Here is a 22,658-nt window from a genome sequence, read left to right as displayed (position 1 = left end):
TAAAACTTCCTCTCAAAACCTCTCGTTCTACTATTTTGAAAGGTTCCCCATTTCAAAATCATTCCATAAAACCCCTACTTATACCCCAATTCAATATCATAAAACCAATGCTCAAAAAGGTATAAGGTGAATGATCATTATAATATTATAAATGTCTTAATCCAGATATAAATATTGAGCATAAAATATTATAAACATAATTTCACAAATAATTATGAAAGTGTAGTAATAACCATAGCATTGGAAAACCAACAATATACTTTAAACATATACAATGTACCATACGATATACCAAACCGTAAACTATGGGATACACTTACCTCACGACCTTTGATGTATGAAAGGTATCATGAAAATAATAAACAATTAGGATATACCAAACCTCACGGCCTATGGCAATAATAACCTATGGGATGAACCCAACCTTACGACATCGTGGTAATAATAAAATAGTGGAATGAACCTAACCTCACAGCCCGTGGCAACAATAAATCTGTGGGACGAACCCAACCTCATGGCACCGTTGCAAACCCACGTGCTATAATATAATACTGATCCAAAACACTGATACTATGTGGTACATAATTTAAAAATAAATAATACAGTATCCGTTAAAACAATCTTATGAAATCATACTTTTCCAAACGATACTGTATCATAAAATTTAATATTCAAACTCAACCACTTGTTTAAAATTTTCAAAAATTTCAAATCATCATTTTATATTAAAACTAGAAATATTATAGTGAAATATAAATGACCATAAATCAATTTTAAGCACATAAAATTGTAAAATACTTGAATATGCTTAAAATCATATAATTTTCAATCTGCTTTCTCCAATCAAATAATTTCTAAAATTATTAAAACCTCAATTCAAATACCAGGATATTTAAATAACATGATCCACAAGTTCACTATGAACTTATCTGAGTTAGAAACCACTTAAAATCTTATCAAAATCCAGATAAAATAATAATACATATATGTAAATGCTAATATTCATATAAGCATAAAGTAATCATTTAAATCAAATATATATACATAAAAATAATCGAACCATATATATTACACTACATGCCCAAAATATTTTTAAAATATAATCATTCATTGTACTGCAGATGCTCACTCCTGCTCCCTTGCAAGATTGCCTCCAGGCTCTACTTGAGTGCCTAGATCAAAAAGTGTCGCTGGTGGCAGGAAAACTCGTCGCAATACTCAGCCAAATTCCACGTTGACATATCTCTTGAACGGTGATGAATCTTGGCAAACGGAGCACGGAAATGAGTTCATAGGATCCAAAAATGGCAGTAGGGGTGTATGGATAGGCCTGGAACGGCCAAAAAAGTCCAAATGGCCGCTGTAGGCTTTGAGTAACTGATCCTTGTGAGTCGACCAATGGTTTGGCCTGAAATTTGGCCAGCATGGTTGTCTCGAGGTGGGTAACAAGAGTGGCTAGCATGTGCATCAAGATGGTGGCTGGATTTGGATAAAATGGCGATGACCCGGTTGTGCGTAAAATGGATTCAAAAGGACCCAGTTTGGATCCGTGGGTCTGGAGAGAAATTTCTTAGGTTTAGGGGAAAAAAAGGGTATTTTAGGACTTGTTTCCTATTGGACATACATCCCAACATTTATATAGAGCCTTGGGTCATTAACAGATAAAAATTTAGTTTAGGTTTGGATACTGATATAAAATTTATGTTTAAAACTTCTCAAAACCATAACTTTTTTTTCATAACTCAGCATTTGGCGTGCTGCCAGTCTATAAACTCGTATCGATGAGATCTACACATTGACATAACAGTAAAACCAAAATCTGAACCATAGAAAAAGTCAGCCTGAGATCCACATACAATCAACTTGGTAAAACCTAGTCAAACTTGATCAATAGGGATATTTTGATATGGATTGTTACATTGTTGACTCTGCCAAATACCTTTATTTTTTAGTAAAATAAGTAGAGCTTTTAAACAATTTTTCTGTTTAAAATGATACTATAGATATATATGATTTTGCATTAGCTTGGCAAAATTGGGAATTAGTTGGAAATAGAATCGGGCTTTTTCGAAGACATAAATGGGCTTTTTCTTTTTCGCAGTTACACAGCAATTGGCTGAACATAAAAAGCAACAAAGGAATGAAATGAGGGGTATACTTATATTTTCAAAAAGCCAAATTAAAATACCTATAATAACCTTTTTTATACCCATCAATGAATTTTCAAAGGGCCCAAAAATTGGAACACTTGTGGACATTCGGCTTTTTAAATATAGTGAAAGAAATAAATAAATAATTTTTAAAATTTTCTATCCTCCTAATCAATTGTAGTTGGGCTTCCAATTTATAAAAATAGAAATTCTAATCTTAAATGTAATTCTAACGTGTTCTGTCATCTACTAGATCCCTTATTATTATGTTCAATCAGATGAAATACCTCACATGACATGAGTATTTTTTCTCTTTAGCTGAAGTAACTTATACGAACCTAGGACGACCCTCTCCTAAACCCATATTATATTAGCCCGGATCTAATTATGTTCAAGTTCTAATGGTCACCTTGACCTCTAACCAACCTGTGATTAGAAATCTTGATATATAGTGAAGATGCCACAATAGGTGATGGAAGTCCTATTGATAAGTCAAAACTAAAACATTCATTCACTAATGGTGTTTTAGGTGTTCCAAATAACAAAGAGAATTCAATCTCATAAATAATTTTCTGTATAAAATTCAAGCTTTTTTTTTCTCCTTGAAAATTAGCCTTTTAAATAGGCTACAAAGTCACAAATAAAACCGTAAAAATCTAAGGACAAAAATCCAGCCAACATTAGGAAACATAATCATGGTAGCCGAATTTCACTACTTTCCAAAGTCTAATTTCTAATTAATTAATTCCTTTATTTTGGAAATAGGAATTAATTAATTTACAAAAATATCAACTTTCCTAAACAATGAAAATAAAATAACATATTAACTTTCCTAAATCAACTTGTCCAACCAATAAATAAATAAAAACAAGAAAAAAAAGAAAGTCAATCATAAATTAGATAACGAGTTGATTTTGACATCTAGGCTGAATTATGTCTTCAACTGAGGTAACTCATGACCGAGCTTGTCTTCCATCCAAGTTAGCTTGTGTTCGAACATGCCTTTCATCCGAGTTAGCTTGTGTCCGAACTATATAGTGTCAACTGGCCGAGATAGCTGATGTTGTCCAAGAGTAAGATGTCCGAGATAGTTGGACAAGAGTAAGATGTCCGAAATAGTTAAACAAGAGTCAGATGTCCGAGATAGTTGGTAACCGAGGTGGAAAGTTGTCCGAGGTATAAATGTACTGTTGATGTCAAAAGGAACTGGTGTTGTCCGAGACATGGATGACACCAATGTTGTCCGAGACATGGATGGACTGATGTTGTCCGAGGTAAAATGCTCCCTGAGGTGTGGATGTCTTCCGACATATGGATGCCCTCCGAGGTATGGTTGCCCTCCGAGGTATGGATGTCCTCCGAGACATGGATGGATGTGTGGGCACGGACAGAATCACATCAATAACCACTAAATAAAAAGATTGGAAAACAAAAAATAAAATTAGATAAACGAAAGAAAGAAAAAAAAAAAACCACCTCAAGGTAGAGAGGACCCCACAAAAAAGGGAGATGAAATGACCTCTACAATTAACAAGCAACCACTTAACAATATTTCATGCTATTCTAGAGAAAGAAAAAAAAAAAAAGCACATTTCTCGTTCTAGGGTCTAATAAAATGACTATTTGTTAATCCACTTGTTTCTCCTGCTCAATAATATGATGTAAATCGTTTCTATGGTGTCTATTATTGCTGACACATGCAACATTAATTGCCATTTTGCTATCAAATGATATTACAGCGTTTGGTCCCACATAGATTAGATCAGGACAATTGACATAGCTTTTGCTACCCAATTGTGCACAACTTTAACATCTTGCAAGTTTCGACATAAATATTGTGGTGTACAATTCTTTTCTAAGGCACTCGGATGCATGCGGGTAGAGATCCTCTATCCATATTTCCTCTCTCGCTAATCTCTTAATTTCACGACATTTAGAAAAATATGGACTAATCCTTTTTTTTTTTATAATTTACAAATAGAGATCCTCTATCCCATGCTCCCATTTCTGTCTCATAAATCTCTCAATTTTACATCATTTGGGAAAAAAGAAATATAAATTAATTACAATTTAGTACTTTTAACTTATTAAATTTTCAAATATGGTGATTTAGGGTTTTAATTTTTCAATTTTTTGCATATTAGTTAAATTTTCAATTTGACTAAACAAATTGGTTGCCTTCTTTCTTGAAATTTGTAGAAGTGTTTGTGAAGGAAAAAATCGGAATATTGATAAAGAAGAAGAAAGTAATTGCGTAGATGAACTATAACTAATTTGGCTAAATTGAGTATTAAACCAATGTTCAATTAAAAAAAAAAAAAAATTATATATCTAAATCACTTGTTTTAAAAATTGAAGTGTAAATCACAACGAATTTAAAATCAAGAATACTAAAATTCAATTAACCCAAAAAATAGTCTAAAACTTAGTTACTCGTTGGATTTGATTATACTCTTTCATTTACAAAAATGACTCATTTTTATTTTATCCCTCTTGGACTCTGCATATATAAGGTATATCCATGGTATACCCTTATTATCTATTTGTTGTTATATTTTATTTATTTTGGCTTTAATATGTAAATCAGTTTTTATTTATTATCTGTTACTTAATTTTATTTTTATTTTTATTGTTTGAGGTAAGGTAGAACTCGTAAGTGCCATCGAAAGGTAGATGGCAATACAATTTGATTACTGCTAGTGATCAATCACCAATATGATTTAAAGGGCACAAACGTTATGAGTTTGCCATTCCATTTATGACTTTAGAGATGTGAATCCTTTGTCCTAAGCTCGTGTCCCATCCTTTATCCAACTAGTTAATTATTAGTCATCTTAATTTTCCATTTTATTTAGTCTTTTAATCATATTTATCCGTATCATGTAATTAAGACTTTGTTGGTAATTAATTTTAGAGTTTCAAAATTAATTATCAAAGAATTTAAAGGACCGAATAATTTTAGAATTTCAAAATTGATTATCAAAGAATTTAAAGTTCCTTTAAATGTTTAGTAAATTTGAAAAATCTAATTTTACAAGAATATATATTTTTTGGAAGATGCTTTTGAATGGCTTTTGAGATTTTGAATTTAGATTCTCTACGTATCCATGATACCAATTCTGCAATTTTTTTTTTTTTTAAGTATAACTAAAGCTGATTTTCTTAAAAGCTATAGCAATACCAAACTAAACCTACTCTCTTTTTGTAAGGATAACTGATTTGCAAATGCTATCATATCAACAATTGGACTCACTAGCAAATAGCACTACTCTAAAAATAATATGTGGTTTACGTTTGCTTTGGATGTTGTGGTATGGAGTCCTAATATTGATGATGTTGAAGGGATTAATTAAATTGGTCTTTAACGCTTGTAGGACAAAGGTGTTAATTACCTGCCATATCTTCTTTAGACAATGAAAGGCTGGCAAGAAGAAAAAATGGAAATGAAGAGTTATAATTGTTATATATGTATATAACTATACCATAGAATTATCTTAACAAGGCATTATGATGGTTTTTCTTATTAAGACTTTATGTATCAACGCTTCAATTACTTTAAAGATTGAGATGTAAAAATATTTTTGAAGTATAAATGAGTTTAAATAAGGTTTATTTTACCCTTTCAATTGGGCACTGAGTGTAAGTGTATATATAGTATATATACATACATATATATATATATATATATTATTTTTTGGTGAGCTAGAAAAGGTATGATGGGGTAGCAATTAGTGTATCTCTATAACCCCAAATGGTGGACCCTTTTGCATTGGTTAAGCAAGATGGTAAATCTATGTTTATGGTTTCTTATGTATATGATTAAGCCTGTAAATTCGAGGGATGGTGGAACTTGAACCTCTGCCCTCTTGGTCATAGTCCAAGTTCAAGGTTCTTTACCAAGTCGTCAATTCATCTAGATAAATTGAAAAAATAAAGCAGTACAGCACAAGGATTTTTTAAAAGGTCATCCATCCAAATACTATTTTCAAATTTGTTTAAATACCAAGTTGATGTGATCTAAACATTGTGAAGATGAATATTTACTTTTAATGGCTCAATTAGACAGTGTAAAGTTTACTAAAAAGCAAATTTTATTTACAAAAGTCAAATATTTAAAAAAAATTAAAAAGTAAATAAAATATATAATTAATTAATAGTCATAAATAACTATTGTACACATTACCATTGGATTACAATTTTAGATTTGACCGCAAACAATGTTGAAGTGTGGCAATTTTGCCACTTGATGGTGCATGTCATCGGCTAGCATGCACACCTTGGTATCAAATCCTTTCCTTTTATGAGTTTATATTTTTTGTATGTTTTTAATTGATGCAAGGTATATTTTGATAATGTTTTGTGCCTAAGTTATGTATGCAAAATTATACGCAAAATTATGCACAAAAGAGTAGGAATGTTATGCTTGAAATGCCTATGGTGCTGGATTCATAATTTCCAGCAACATAGCTCCACTATTTATCTTATATCTCAGGTTGCAAATGGCCTCTTGGGCTGCAATTTTGAGGGCTGTCTACAAACATATATAGAAGACTATGGTTCACATTTTAGGTCAAAATGACATGGGAAAGTCCATTTTCTATTCCAAACAGATTGCTGTATCTGATGGGCCCAGTATGCAGAGTATGGGTCAGTTTTGGAGCTGTTTGGCCCATGATCCGGTTCCAGAACTTTCCTAGCTCTTGGAAAAATATTTATTGATGACCAAAGATGCTTCAAACCAAGTTTCATAAGCAGATACAAAGGGGAACTAAGTAGGTGAAGCTAGTTTGGTTGTTTACCCAAACTAGTTAAACAATAGGAACTTAGTTTAAACCATGTGCCACTTTTTACTATATTTGGAATAGACATGTTGCAGCTGGTTTTTGACTCTTTTGTGTATGAAAATTTAGGTGTTGACCATTTTACTTTTTAAATTTCAAATACTTTACTCATTTTGTAAGCTCACATGCTTGGCATGTGTGAACTAGTTGTAATTTCAAGCTTATATTGTAAAATGAATGAAATGGCTACACATCCAAGCCTCATTTTTCAAAAGCAACGTGGTCCCCTTCTTCTTATCTCTTCTTCAACACCTTAGAACACTCTAGGAACCCTAAAAACCAGAAAACACCATAACCAAAACCTAAAAACACAACTCACACACAACCATTCCCAAGAGCATCACCAAAAGCTTGCTTGTTGCTAACACTTCAAGCTAGCTTGCTCTTGGTCATAACCTTCTCACCCCAACAAAGTGGTATCAGAGCAAGGCACATTTTTGTGAGATTTGTGAGGTTTTTGGGCTGGTTTGTTCCTTGAGAGTGAAGAGATACTTGAAAGCACAAATATATTTTCATATTCCTTCATACTAGAAAGCAACATTCACATGGCTTCTTCAAGTTTTTCAACTCCTTCTCCTCCTATCTTCAATGGGGAGAACTACAACATTTGGAGTATCAAGATGCAAGCCTACTTGAAGGCTTATGGTCTTTGGGAGGTCACCATAAATCCCCAAGAACCCGAGCCTTTGAGACAAGGGGCAACGGTCAACCAAATCAAGCACCATGAGGAGGAATTGGCTAAAGGTTTCAAGGCTCTCACCGCCATTCATTCTTGTATTAGTGATACCATTTTCACAAGGATAATGGCATGTGAGAGTGCCAAAGAAGCTTGGGACAAACTTCAAGATGAGTTCCAAGGGAGTGCAAGGACAAGGCAAATGCAAATCCTTAACCTAAGGAGGGAGTTTGAGACTATCAAGATGAAAGACAAAGAAACGGTTAAGGAGTTCACCACAAGGCTTCTTAATGTGGTGAATCAAATTAGGGTGCTAGGTGAAAGATTAAGTGACCAAAGAATTGTGGAGAAGGTGTTGGTCTCCTTGCCCGAGAGGTTTGAAGCTAAGATATCTTCATTGGAGGAGTCAAGGAACCTAAATGAAATTTCCTTGACCGAGTTGGTGAATGCCTTGCAAGCTACGGAGCAAAGGAGGAGGATTAGACATGAAGAATCAATGGAGGCTGCATTTGTGTCTAAACAACATCAAAAGACACAAAATCAAAATAAGAACAAGCTTAAGGTCATAAAGGAGAAAGGTGAAACTAGCAAACCCGAGAGGAAGTCCTATGAACCTTGTCACCATTGCAAGAAGAAAGGTCATCATCCAAGAAGGTGTTGGTGGAGGCCGGATGCATTTTGCCATAAATGCCAACAAAAGGGTCATGTGGAGAGAGTATGCAAGGCTAACAAGAAAGATAAGCAACAAGCAAATGTTGCTAAAGATAATGCAAGTGATAGTGAATCCGAAGAGTTGTTTGTTGCTACTTGTTTTAGTAGCATCAAGAATGATGAAGGATGGATCATTGATAGTGGAGCAATCCATGATGTTCTCTATGTACCTTCTTTATGTGAGAACTTACTTAGTGTAGGTCAAATGCTTGAGAACAAATATGCATTACACTTCTCAAACATGACATGCACTATAGTTGATCCACATGGAAATGAATTAATGTGTGTTGGAATGAAGAACAAGAATTTTAGGTTGAATATGGATGAAAATGGTGCATCGGTTGCATTGAACACCAAAGTTGAGAACACCTCTCAACTTTGGCATAAAAGACTAGGCCATGCTAGCTTTAAGTCATTGGTAGGCACACATGAACTTGTTAGAGACATGCCATTGGTGGAGAAGCAAGAACATGTGTGTGAAGTGTGTTAAAAAGGAAAGCATACTAGGCTAGCATTTCAATTTTGTTCTTGGAGATCAAAGAAGAAGCTAGGACTTATACATTCGGATATTTGTGGTCCTATGAGTGTTCCATCCTTAAATGGCAGCAAGTATTTCATAACTTTCATTGATGATTACTCAAGAATGTGTTGGGTGTATTTCCTTGAAAGAAAAGCACAAGCTTTGGAGAAGTTTGTAGAATTTATGAAGTTAGTGCAAAATCAATCCGATTGCACTATAAAGGTGTTAAGGACGGACAATGGTGGGGAATACACAAGTGAGGCTTTCAAACAACTTTGTAAGGATCATGGTATAGTTCATCAATTCACTACACCATACACACCACAACAAAATGGTGTACGTGAAAGGAAAAACCGTACCATGATGGAGATGGCTAGATGTTTGTTGTTTGAAAGTGGCTTGCCAAAGAAGTTTTGGGCCGAAGGAGTTAATACATCCATCTACATCCAAAATAGGCTTTACTCCAAGTCTTTAAGGAGTAAAACCCCATTTGAGCTTTGGTTTGGATATAAGCCTTCTCTTGATCATCTAAGGGTATTTGGAAGCATTTGTTACATCCTAGTACCACAAGAGAAGAGAGGAAAGCTTGATGAAAGGTCACAAGTTGGTGTCTTGGTTGGCTATAGTGATGTGACCAAGGGATATAGAGTGTATAACTTGGAAACCAAGAAACTTGTGATAAGTAGAGATGTGAAAGTTGATGAGGAAGCTAAATGGGTTTGTAGTAAGGAGGAGTTGGCTAGTATGGATGAAGACAATCGACTTGAAGCTCATGATAATGATGAGGAACAAGGAAATGATGAAGGCGCTGCCCATGATGATGAATATGATGAGAATGAGCTAGAAATCTCCATAGGGGCTGATTTGGAGATTGGTGATGGTGTGAGAGGCACAAGACCTCTTAATGAGATTTATGAAAGGTGTAATGTGGCATTGAGTGATCCAATGAATGTCCATGAGGCTATGGCAAGAAAAGAGTGGAGACAAGCCATGCAAGATGAAATTGATGTGATAAACAAGAATGACACTTAGAGCTTGGTAACAAAACCGAAGGGAAAGAATGCTATTGGGGTGAAGTGGATCTTTAGGACCAAGTACAATCCGGATGGGTCCATAAATAAGCACAAGGCAAGGCTTGTTGTCAAAGGATATGCACAACAAGCCGGTGTGGATTATGGAGAGACTTTTGCACCGGTTGCAAGGATGGAAACCATAAGACTTCTCCTTGCAATTTCGGCACAAAAGTCTTGGAAAGTATATCACCTTGATGTGAAGTCAGCCTTCTTGAATGGAATATTCAAGGAAGAGGTCTATGTTATGCAACCCGAAGGTTTTGTGAAGAAAGGAAGTGAAGAGAAGGTATACAAGCTACACAAGGCCTTGTATGGCCTTAAACAAGCTCCTAGGGCATGGTATGCCAAGATAGATGGTTTTTTGACAAAGCATGGATTTAGGAGGAGTCCTAATGAGCCTACATTGTATATTAGGACTCATGGTTGCATGGTGTTGGTGTCTTTTTATGTTGATGACCTTCTAGTGACCGGTGGTAATGAGAAAGAAGTTAGCAATTTCAAAAGTGAGCTAGAATTGAACTTTGAGATGTCTAGCCTTGAAGATATGAAATACTTTCTTGGAATTGAAGTTGTCCAATCATCCAAGGGTATCTTCATATCTCAAGAAAGCTATGTGAAGGAGTTGCTCAAGAAGTTTGACATGGAAGATTGTAATAGCGTTGCCACACCTATGAATGAAGGCACCAAGTTGGTGAAGGATGATGATTCTCTAAAGGTAAATCCTTCCATCTATAGAAGTTTAATTGGTAGCCTTTTATATGTATGCTCTACTAGACCGGATATCATGTTTAGTGTGGCTGTTTTGTCAAGATTTATGCATAGTCCATCACAAAATCATCTTAGTTGTGCAAAAAGAATCGTAAGGTATTTGAAAGGTACTAGTGATTTTGGTATATGGTACAAGGATGGCATGAATGAAGCTTTGCTTGGTTATAGTGATAGTGATTGGGCTGGTTCTTTGGATGATAGCAAGAGCACATCGGGCTACATTTACACTCTTGGAAATGGTCCTTTCTCATGGAATTCCAAGAAGCAACAAACCGTTGCACAAAGCACCGCGGAAGCCGAGTATATTGCTTACTCAAGTTGTGCTAATCAAGGTGTTTGGCTTAGGAAATTATTGGAGGACTTGAGCTTGAAGCAAGAGGAAGCCACGGTAATATTGTGTGACAATACTTCAGCAATAGAAATTGCACAAAATCCAGTCCAACATGGGAGGACCAAGCATATACCGGTCAAGTATCATTCCTTAAGGGAATTTGAAGCAAGTGGTGAAGTGAAGTTGGAGTATGTGACTTCCGAGGAGAACTTGGCGGATATCTTCACCAAGCCATTGGGAAAGAAGAGATTTGAGATATTGAGAGGACTTCTCAATGTCTCATACAAAATTGCCAAGGAGGAGTGTTGAAGTGTGGCAATTTTGCCACTTGATGGTGCATGTCATCGGCTAGCATGCACACCTTGGTATCAAATCCTTTCCTTTTATGAGTTTATATTTTTTTGTATGTTTTTAATTGATGCAAGGTATATTTTGATAATGTTTTGTGCCTAAGTTATGTATGCAAAATTATAGGCAAAATTATGCACAAAAGAGTAGGAATGTTATGCTTGAAATGCCTATGGTGCTGGATTCATAATTTCCAGCAACATAGCTCCACTATTTATCTTATATCTCAGGTTGCAAATGGCGTTTTAGGCTGAAATTTTGAGGGATGTCTACAAACATATATAGAAGACTATGGTTCAAAATTCAGGTTAACATGACATGGGAAAGTCCATTTTCTATTCCAAACAGATTGCTGTATCTGATGGGCCCAGTATGCAGAGTATGGGTCAGTTTTGGAGCTGTTTGGCCCATGATCCGGTTCCAGAACTTTCCTATCTCTTGGAAAAATATTTACTGATGACCAAGGATGCTTCAAACCAAGTTTCATAAGCAGATACAAAGGGGAACTAAGTAGGTGAAGCTAGTTTGGTTGTTTACCCAAACTAGTTAAACAATAGGAACTTAGTTCAAACCATGTGCCACTTTTTACTATATTTGGAATAGACATGTTGCAGCTGGTTTTTGACTCTTTTGTGTATGAAAAGTTAGGTGTTGACCATTTTACTTTTTAAATTTCAAATACTTTACTCATTTTGTAAGCTCACATGCTTGGCATGTGTGAACTAGTTGTAATTTCAAGCTTATATTGTAAAATGAATGAAATGGCTACACATCCAAGCCTCATTTTTCAAAAGCAACGTGGTCCCCTTCTTCTTATCTCTTCTTCAACACCTTAGAACACTCTAGGAACCCTAAAAACCAGAAAACACCATAACCAAAACCTAAAAACACAACTCACACACAACCATTCCCAAGAGCATCACCAAAAGCTTGCTTGTTGCTAACACTTCAAGCTAGCTTGCTCTTAGTCATAACCTTCTCACCCCAACAAACAATATAAAATTTTATGGCATATATAGGAAGCAATTAAAATTTACCATTATAAATACTTTTATTAGGCTAAGGAATTTCTATTATTATTATTATAATTATTATCATTTGCAAAGGCACTTTTGAGAGAATATAAATATATTATTGAAGAGCCTTTCATACTTGTGATGATTTTTCTAGGTAGACAGTTAACTGGGATAAGTCTTCCTCATATGGAGGATTTTCTTTTTCAATTGCCAGATAGAGTGGTTACTGTAGCTCTTGGAGCAAGGTTAGATTTTTTTCCTTTTATTTATTTAGAGGTTCATTTATTTATAACCTTTCGTAGTTTTATCCAGGGCCGATTACTAGTAAGCTTTGAAGCCAATTCGATGTTTGGAAGGGTCACTCGTTATCATTTATTTGTCATTTTGCTCTGTCAATTATGTGATTACTTTCAAATTTGTTTATTCTTTTTTTATCTATAACACGGCTTTCGGATCCTCTAGGTCTTTTTTAATCGGGACATCAAAAATTTTGCTTAGAGTGGTTTCATTTCGCATCCAAAAAGGGTCGCAGCTTATTAGGCAGCTTGTTTTCTTCCAGCTAAATGTGGTGGGTTAGGCTACAAAATTTGCCTAGCTTTAACAAAGCTTTATTTTGCAAATTAACTTGGAAGGTTATGATTAGTTCTCCTTTTGCTTATGAGTTTCTATATGCTTGCTACGAAAGGAAGTTTAATAGATTATTCTACGTGCCTTCCTCGATTTGGCATACTATTGAGGAGCGTCAATATGAAATTTATCAGCGTTATGGTTGGATAATTGGGAAAGATTCTAAGGTTAAGTTTTTTCAGAACAATTGAATGGGTAAATCGATTTTAAGCCTTTTAAACCTCCAATCTCAAGTTGGGGATTCAAACATTAAGCTATTTAGCTTTATCTCTGCCACTGATAATTGGATCCTTCTTAGTTTTTTTCAAGTGGCTTTCTCGGATTTGTCTGCTTGTATTGATAGTTCCAAAGTTGATTTATCTTCTAGTGATAAGCTTCTAGATGCATTCTTCTATGGGAGCAGTGAGTTGCCGAGATTTCTGTGGTTTTATTTCAGGTAGTTCTCTAGTTATTCTTTAGGCCAAGCATCTCTGGGTTCCTTTTATTTCTCTATCATAGGCTATTTTTGTTGGTAAGTTTTCTAGAAGTAGCTTCTTATGGATAATTTTCTTCCTAAACAGGGTCTCATGATCATTTCCAGGTGTCCTTTATGCAAGTGTCGAGTATAAAGACGACTTTGCTTTGCAGTTTGTATCTTGCCTTTATGCAGTTGCTATATGGGAGTATATTGCTTCCCTTTTTCTCTTTGTGAGTGAATATTTCCTCTACCCTTTGGTTCTATTTTTATCTATCTTAAATATATTTTAATTTAAGCTGTTAGTTGCTTGTCTTTGGAAGGCATCCATTATTGCAGTTGTTGCGTCCATCTTATTTACTAGGAAACTAGCCTTGCATGCAGATTCTTTGATTCTTGTTTCTCCATCTCTGGTTTTATTAATTGCTCTAAAAGAGAAGTGGATGGCTTACATTTGAGCTTCGTGCATAATTCTATTTTAGATTTGTTATTGTCAAGGATAACACATGTGATTGTATGACTAATCAAAGCTTTGAGAATCATTCCTATCCATTGGACTTTGCCTTTCCCAGATTGGTTAAGCTAAATACTGATGGTGCTTCTTTCGATAATCTTGGTCTTTCAGATGGTAGAGACGTTTTTCGTAACTTTCTTGGATTTTTTTGAGGTTGTTACATTATGTCATTTGCATATTTTATGGCTCTTGAGGTAGAGTTACTCTCTATTATGCATGCTTTGGAGATTGCCTAAGAATGTTTGGAATAATATTTTGTTTGAGTGTGATTCCAATTACACTGTCAACCTTATGATAACCGATTCATTAGAGGTTCCTTAAAGATTTAAGGCTTGGTTGGCTTGTTTTCGTTTTATTACAAATATGAGTTTCGAGGTTTCACATATATATCATAAAGGCAATAATGTTGTTTATCGACTTTCTAAAGCTGCTACTGAAGCCCATTCTGCTTCATGGTTGACTTTGCTCCCTTCAATATTATACCTACATATGCTTCTAATTTACATGGGGTTGATTTAGATTTGTTTCCTGACATAATTATTTTTTCTTTTTGTTGTTACTCTTTTTTTTTTTTCGCTTATTGTTTTCCCTTTTTTATACGAACCTAGGTAACCCATATTAAATTAGTCCGGATCGAAATTAAGTTTAGATTCTAATGGTTACCTTAACTCCTAATTAACTTGCAATTAGGAACCTTGCTATATCGAAAATGCCACAATAGGTTATGGAATGTCCTATTGATAAGTCAAGCTGGAATACTAGTTCTCTAATGGAGTTCTTTGTGTTCTAAGAAAGCAAAGAGAAATCTCTCTCACAAGTAATTTTCTATATGATTAATATTCTGTATATTATTGAAAAAATAAACCTTGAAATAGGTTAGCGATACAAAATCAAACCATAAAGCAACTACGTCAAATTCTGCCAACAAAGCAAAAGAAAAGGTAATTGCCAGATTTCCAAGTCTTTTCCGAAGCTAATTTTTTATTACTCAATTCCTTAATTTTGAAGAAGGAATTAATTAATTTACAATCAAAATATTAAAATATCAACCTTCCTAAATAAATCTGTCCAGCAAATAAGTAAATAAAAATCAAAATAAAAGACTATTTTCTAAAACAAAAGTCAAATTTTAGATTTGGAAAGTATTTAATTACCTTTCTGAATATGCTGTCTTTATCCAATCACCAGCTAGTTTAGATCCAATATGGCATGTACGATGTCTAATAGGATTAGAACTGGTCTCCACATGTTGCCATTGAATGGAATAGTCAAAACTCACTTGGAATGCCAACAAACTCCTTTCCGGCGCTAAAAAAGGCAAATTCAGCCATGTTGAAACTTGTGCGGCTTTGGACATGCTTGAACACCCTTGCCTCTACCTTAGCCAGATTTTTTGACTTCTTAGGAAGCTTAAGCACATTCATAAACTTACAAACTTGTCCCTCACTGCCCGGAGTCCTCAAATGTACTAAAACAGCCTCTCGGGTCTATTTCTGCATTCACAACTTGTATGCTTAGCACGGGCTTAGAAGCTTCTAGTATAATTATATCTTCTTGAGATTAAATTACTTCTTGTATGAAACTAACAAGATTATCCTTAAACCTCATATCTTGAGCCCTAGTAATTGGCCCGGTCATCAGTTGCATAGGATCAGCACCCCAGAGTGTAGTTGTTGATACAGATATGGGCGGGTTCTCATCATTTCCCTCCTCTTAAAAGTGATTTGCCTTCAAATCGAAGTCATCATCTACAGAAAAATAGATAAATCAGCAATACTAAAGGTAGAACTCACATTAAACTCACCTGGAAAATCAAGCTTGTATGCATTTTCATTGATCCTCTCCAAAACTTGAAAAGGTCCATTTCCTTGAGGCATAAGCTTTAACTTGAATTGTTCAGGAAACCTCTCTTTTCTCAAGTGCTACCAAACCCAATTTCCTGGTTCAAACACTACCTTAATCTGGCCTTGATTAGAAACTTTAGCTTATTATTCAATCCTCTTACCAATGTTTGCTATAGTTTTTTCATGAATCTACTTAACAAACTCAACTTTATGTTTACCATCTACATTAGCAAGCTCACTTAAAAGTAGAGGTGTCAAATCTAATGGAGTCAAAGGACCAAAACCATAAAAATTTCAAATGATAAATATTCACTGGTAGGATGTATGGTTCTATTATAAGCAAATTCAACATGCGGTAAACACTCTTCCGAAGTTCTCAAATTTCTACTAATTAATGATCACAACAATGCAGACAAAGTTTTATTCAGTACTTCAGTTTGCCCATTAGTTTGTGGTTGACAACTAGTGGAAAATAAAAATTTAGTGTCTAACTTAGCCCATAATGTTTTCCAAAAATAATTAAGAACGTAGCAACCCTATCTGAAACAATTGTTCTAGGCATATCATGAAGTCGCACCACTTCCCTAAAAAACAAATTAGTTACATGAGATGCATCATCAATTTTATTATATGCAATGAAACATGCCATCTTGGAAAATCTATCGACAACAAAAGAAAATGAATCTTTACTCGTCCTAGACCTGGTAACTCAAGTACAAAATCCATAGATAAATCAACCCATGGGTGAGAAGGAATAGCTAATAGCATGTACAAGCCGTCCAGCTTTAACTTTGATTTTGACTTTCTCACACACCCTCTATACATCTCTCCTCATGTTTAGCCAGTAAAAATGTTCTTGTAAAATAGACAAAGTCTATGCTACTTCCTAACGCTACAACAAGGTACACAAAGTTGACTTCCCCCCAAAAAAAACCCCTCAAACATATAGAGTTTACCATATCCATGTTTAGCACAGTTTCTATATATCTTACCAAATTCACTATCATGATCATGAATTTCTTTTAATTGTTCAAAACCAAGAAATCTAGCATCTAAGGTTAAAAACAATACATACTTTTGGGATAAAGCATCAACTACCACATTTTCTTTACCTTTCTTGTAGTGTATGACATAAGGAAATGTCTCGATGAATTCAATCTGATATAAACCTAGGACAACCTACTCCTAAACCCGTATTATATTAGTCCGGATATAATTATGTTCAAGTTCTAATGGTCACCTTGACCCCTAACCAACTAGTGATTAGAAACCTTCGTATATAATGAAGACGCCACAATAGGTGATGGAAGTCCTATTGATAAGTCAAAACTAAAGCACTCACTCTCTAATGGTGTTTTAGGCATTCAAAAGAGCAAAGAGAAATTCAATTTCACAAAATAAATTTTGAATATTATTAATGGTGTATTCTTCCTAAAAAACAAGCCCTTTTATAGGCTAAGAGAAAACAAAATAAACCCTAATTACAATAGGTAAAACCGGCCATGCAATGAAGATTCCTAATATGGCCGAAAGTCTCCTCCTTTCCTAATCTAATTTTGATTAATTAATTTATTTATTTTGGATTAGGAATTAATTAATTTACAATGAAAATAATAACTTTCCTAGGTTTATTTTTGCAGCAAATAAATAAATAGAAACCAAATAAAAGACTAATTTTCTAAAATAAAAAGTAGAAATCAAATTAGGAAACTAGAATACTAGCTTTTTTACTAAGTTGACTTTGATCAATCTTTGACAAATTTGAGCTCCAAATCAAATTCTATATGCTTTGTAGGACGCCAAATAAGATTATTATGGAGTCCCACATGTTTCCCTTGCTTGGAGGAAGGAGAAAGAGCCAACTCAACAAATACAGTAAAGCCAGTGGAAAATACAGTAAAACCCGACCAATTTCTCTCTCATGCGAACAGCACTTAAATGACCAGCTTAGCTTTGACCTTGACAAGGTCCCATGATTTATGAGTGATATCAAGTGAATTCAAGAAGATTTGACCCCATTTCCTGTTGTTCAGAATCCATAAATGCACCAAAACCGCTACCCGGGTCCGTATCGGCTTCCACCACTTGTATGTTGAAAACAAGTCTTAGATCTTCAGGCATGGACAAGCCTTCTTGAGAATGAATTACTCCCTGGATAAAGGCAGCAAGGTTTTCCCTAAACCTCTTAGCTTGAGCCTTAGTGATCATCCCGGTCTTCATTCGTACCGGATCAACACCCCAGCGGGTTGTCGGTTGTGTGGGCACGGATGGATTAGCATCATTCCCCTCCTCTTGAAAGGGATTTTCCTTCAAATCAAAATCATCACCTGCAGCAAAGGTAGATAAATCAATGACATTAAACTTCGCACTAACATTATACTCACCCGATAAATTAAGCTTGTAGGCATTTTCATTATTCCGCGCAAAGACTTGAAAAGGACCATCCCTATGCGGCATAAGCTTGGACTTTCTTTGCTTGGGAAACCTCTCCTTTCTTAAATGGAACTAAACAAAATCTCCTGGGTCAAACACTATCACAACTAATACTATAAATACAAGCTTATTTTGGCAAAAATTACACTTACTAGTAGCAAACAATCTTTCCCAAATTTTCAGATTTCCACTAAGTAAAGCTCTCAACAATGCAGATAAAGTTTTATACAACAAAAACATCTTTAAATAAGCATCTTTATAAATTATAACAAGCAATGATTTCTTATTCAAAATTGCTTTGTTAACATCACCAAAACTCAAATAAAAATTTTTCTTTTTCTTTTCCTTTCTCTCTTTCCTTTTCTCTCTCTCGGGTTTCTAACTATGCCTCTCGGCTTTCTCTATTTTTCTCACTCCACTTTCATATTTCTCATGACTTTTCAATTCAATTTGTGTTTTAGAATGCTTACCTTGGACAGCAAGCTCAAAATTAACTTCTTGGATGGTTGGTGAAGCCATTGGTTCCATACTAGCCTTCTCCTTGAGTTTTTCGGCTTCCCTCCTTTGTTATATTTGTAATTGATCTCCATACACTTCCTTGGGAGTTTATGGCTCCAGCTTGACCTTCTTACCTTTAAATTTAAAAACAATACTATTTTCTCGACCATAATGAGTAGCATCTTTATCAAATTGCCATGGTCTACCTAATAGAATATGTCCGGCATGCATAGGTACAACATCACACAAAATAACATCCACATATTTATCTATGCTAAATTTTACTTTGGCTTGTTTATTCACTTTCATCTCACCACTATCATTGATCCATTGTAATCTATAAGGTTTAGGATATTTAATTGTTTTCAAGCCTAATTTATCTACCACAAGATTACTAATTACATTGGTACAACTTCCACTATCAATAATCATACTACAAATCTTACCTTGGATTTCACATCGGGTGTGGAAGATATTCTCTCTTTGAATTTCATCCTTATCTTAGTATGCAGCTAGCATTCTCCTAGAAACCAATCTTAATTCAGCATAGGAAGCATTCAAAGTTTTAACCTCACCTTCAAGCTCTTCCTCCTCCTCTTGCTCGGTTTCATCACCATTTTTCGATTCTAGCTCACCATTACCCTTTAACACTACGATTCTTCTATTCGGGCATTGGCCGATATGTGCTCATCCCTGGCACTTAAAACAAATAATTTCTCTTGATCTTGAAGGTTTAGGATCTGATTTTACCTCATTTTTATGTGCTTGGACATATTCGGCTTTAGGCTCCTTTTTTGGCCGATTGGCGTTTTCTTCTGCCACCTTCTTCTTTGGCTTGCTTTCATAGGTAGGATTGTTTCTCCAGCCACTTGGAATTGATCGTCCGCTATTGGAAACTCCTCTAAACTATGAGCCTACATCCCTCCTCTTGAATTGATGCTCCAATTTAGTAGCCACATGCAACACCTCCTCCAATTCCACATATTGTTGTAATTCTAGTTGATTGGCTATCTCACGATTCAAACCACCAAGGAATCTTGCCATGGTTGCTTCTCTATCATCATTCATGCTTAACCTCATCATAAGCATCTCCATCTCCTTGTAATAATCCTCCACAGACCTACTTCCTTGAGATAGGGATTGAAGCCTTTGATGCAGCAACCTATGATAATGTGATGGTACGAACTGCTTCCTCATGGCTCCTTTCATTTGTTGCCATGTAGTGATCAAGTCATCACCAACTCTTCTTCAGGTGTTTTACTCATTGGTCCACCATTGGAGTGCATAATGACCAAACTCCATTGCTGCCAACTTCACCTTCTTGGCCTCCGAATAATTATGACAATAAAAAATCATCTCCATTCTTTTCTCCCATTCCAAATATGCCTCCGGATCACTTTTTCCCAATGTTTACCTTGATATTCCCTGGATCATCATCTTCATTCCTTACTGGTCTCTCATAGATTGGCCTTTCTTGAGGTTCAAAAATTTTATCAAACCCCTCATCCAAGTCATCTCCAAAGTTACTTCCCCCAAATTCCTCTCTTAGTCGCCCTCAGCCTCCTCGACCTTGACCTCGACCTCCATGAGCATCTAACCTTATATTTGGCCCTCCTTGTGATGTTTCTATCCTGTCCATCCTTTGATCTATGTTATCAAATCGGGCATTCATCCACTGCAATTGCTCCAATATAGCCCTCATGTCTGTTTGCTCACCATTTCCCGTAGCTCAGGCACCATGGAATCCTACAGACTCTTCTTCATTGATTCTTAAAGGTGGATCTCCTTTTCTCACCCTTGAATCTGCCATGTTAGTATAAATAATGCAAAAATAAAATAAAACCTCATCAAATTCACTCCCTCACGTGTTTCACTCAAACAAGGTCTAGACACTCATGTTTTCACACTAGTTTCGGCTTTTACCATCTTTTAAGCTCATACACTCTTGCCTTTTTCCACTCAATGAATTATCTTAAACTTCTACTTAAAACACCCACAAAACAGCAATTAGAGCACAAGTATGTTTTAACTAAACTTATCAACAAAATAGTAGCAAAAAGCAAGTAATACCGAATGAATTAACAAAACCTAGTTTTTGGTTTTCTAAGCAAAATAATAAGGAAAATTTTGGAATTAGCAAGAACTAGATAAGATGGTAAGAGATTAAGGATTCAAGAATAAAATTTTAGAAAAAGAATTTCAAACACGAACAAGAATCAATTCGAACAAAATTAAAGAATAGTGTTGTTGTTGTTTTTGTAATACTAGTTTTGTATCAATTCTTTTAATTAATTTTAATCCAAATAATTTAAGCACCCAACATTCAAATATCCAGCAACAAAATAACTGTCCAGAAACTCCAAATATTCAATAAATAATCAAAAAATAGCAGCTCCAAGAAATTTCCAGCAACAAATTTCAACACCAAATTCAACAAACCAAATTTTTTTTTTATTCGGCTTTTTCTTCTCTTTTTTTTTCTCTTCTTTTAATATCAAACACAACTCCAGTAACAAAAATTAGCAACCAAATAGCAATTCCAATAGCAAAATCTCACCAAACCCGTGGCCTCCAACAAAAAAAAAAAAAAACAAATGTGCAGCTTTCTTTTGTTTTTTAATATCTGTTTGGCTTTTTTTTTTTTCTTGAATATATTAATGCAAATATTTAACACTAAAACAGTAAAGAAAAATTAAAACAAAATCAAAATTAACAAGAACAATGATGAAAAACAACCAACAAACTAGGAAGCAAAAATACGATAAAACTAGGAAATCCTAATTCAACTAGGAATGAATTTTTATTTTTTTGTTTGGGAATATGCAGAACGTGTATGATGATAGAAGAAACCTTAACTTAATGCTAAAATTTCAGAATAACACAAGAACAAATAAAGTAAATAAAGATAGATCAAACCTAAACAAAATTCGGCTCTCATATCAAATAATACGAACCTATGATGACCTGCTCCTAAACCCATATTATATTAGCCCGGATCTAATTATGTTCAAGTTCTAATGGTCACCTTGACCCCTAACCAACCTGTGATTAGAAACCTTGGTATTAATAAAGATGCCATAATAGGTGATGGAAGTCCTATTGATAAATCAAAACTAAAACACTCACTCTCTAATGGTGTTTTAGGCATTCAAAAGAACAAAGAGAAATTCAATCTCACAAAATAAATTCTGAATATTATTAATAATGTGTTCTTCCTAAAAAAAAAGCCCTTTTATAGGCTAAGAGAAAACAAAATAAACCCTAATTACAATAGGTAAAACCGACCATGCAATGAAGATTCCTAATATGGCCGAAAGTCTCCTCCTTTCCTAATCTAATTTTGATTAATTTATACATTTATTTTGAATTAGGAATTAATTAATTTACAATGAAAATAATAAAATAATAACTTTCTTAAGTTGATTTGTCCATAAAATAAATAAATAGAAACCAAATAAAATACTAATTTCCCAAAACAAAAAGTAGCAATCAAATTAGGAAACTAGAATACTAGCTTTTTGACGAAGTTGAATTTGACTAATCTTTGACCAATTTGAGCTCCAAATCATATTCTATATGCTTTTTAGGATGCCAAATAAGATTATTATGGATTCCCATACGTTGCCCTTGCTTGGAGGAAAGAGAAAGAGCCAACTCAACAAAATACAGTAAAGCTAGCGGAAAATATGGCAAAACCCGACCAATTTCTCTCTCATGTGAACACCACTTAAATGACCAGCTTAGCTTCAGTCTTGACCATTGCCCATGACTTATTAGTGATATCAAGAGAATTCAAGAAGATTTGACCCCATTTTCCGCTGCCCAAAATCCATAAATGTACCAAAACAACTACC

This window comes from Ziziphus jujuba, chromosome 2 (genome assembly GCF_031755915.1).
Source record: "Ziziphus jujuba cultivar Dongzao chromosome 2, ASM3175591v1".
Taxonomy (NCBI): domain Eukaryota; kingdom Viridiplantae; phylum Streptophyta; class Magnoliopsida; order Rosales; family Rhamnaceae; genus Ziziphus; species Ziziphus jujuba.
This window is presented reverse-complemented; position numbering follows the sequence as displayed.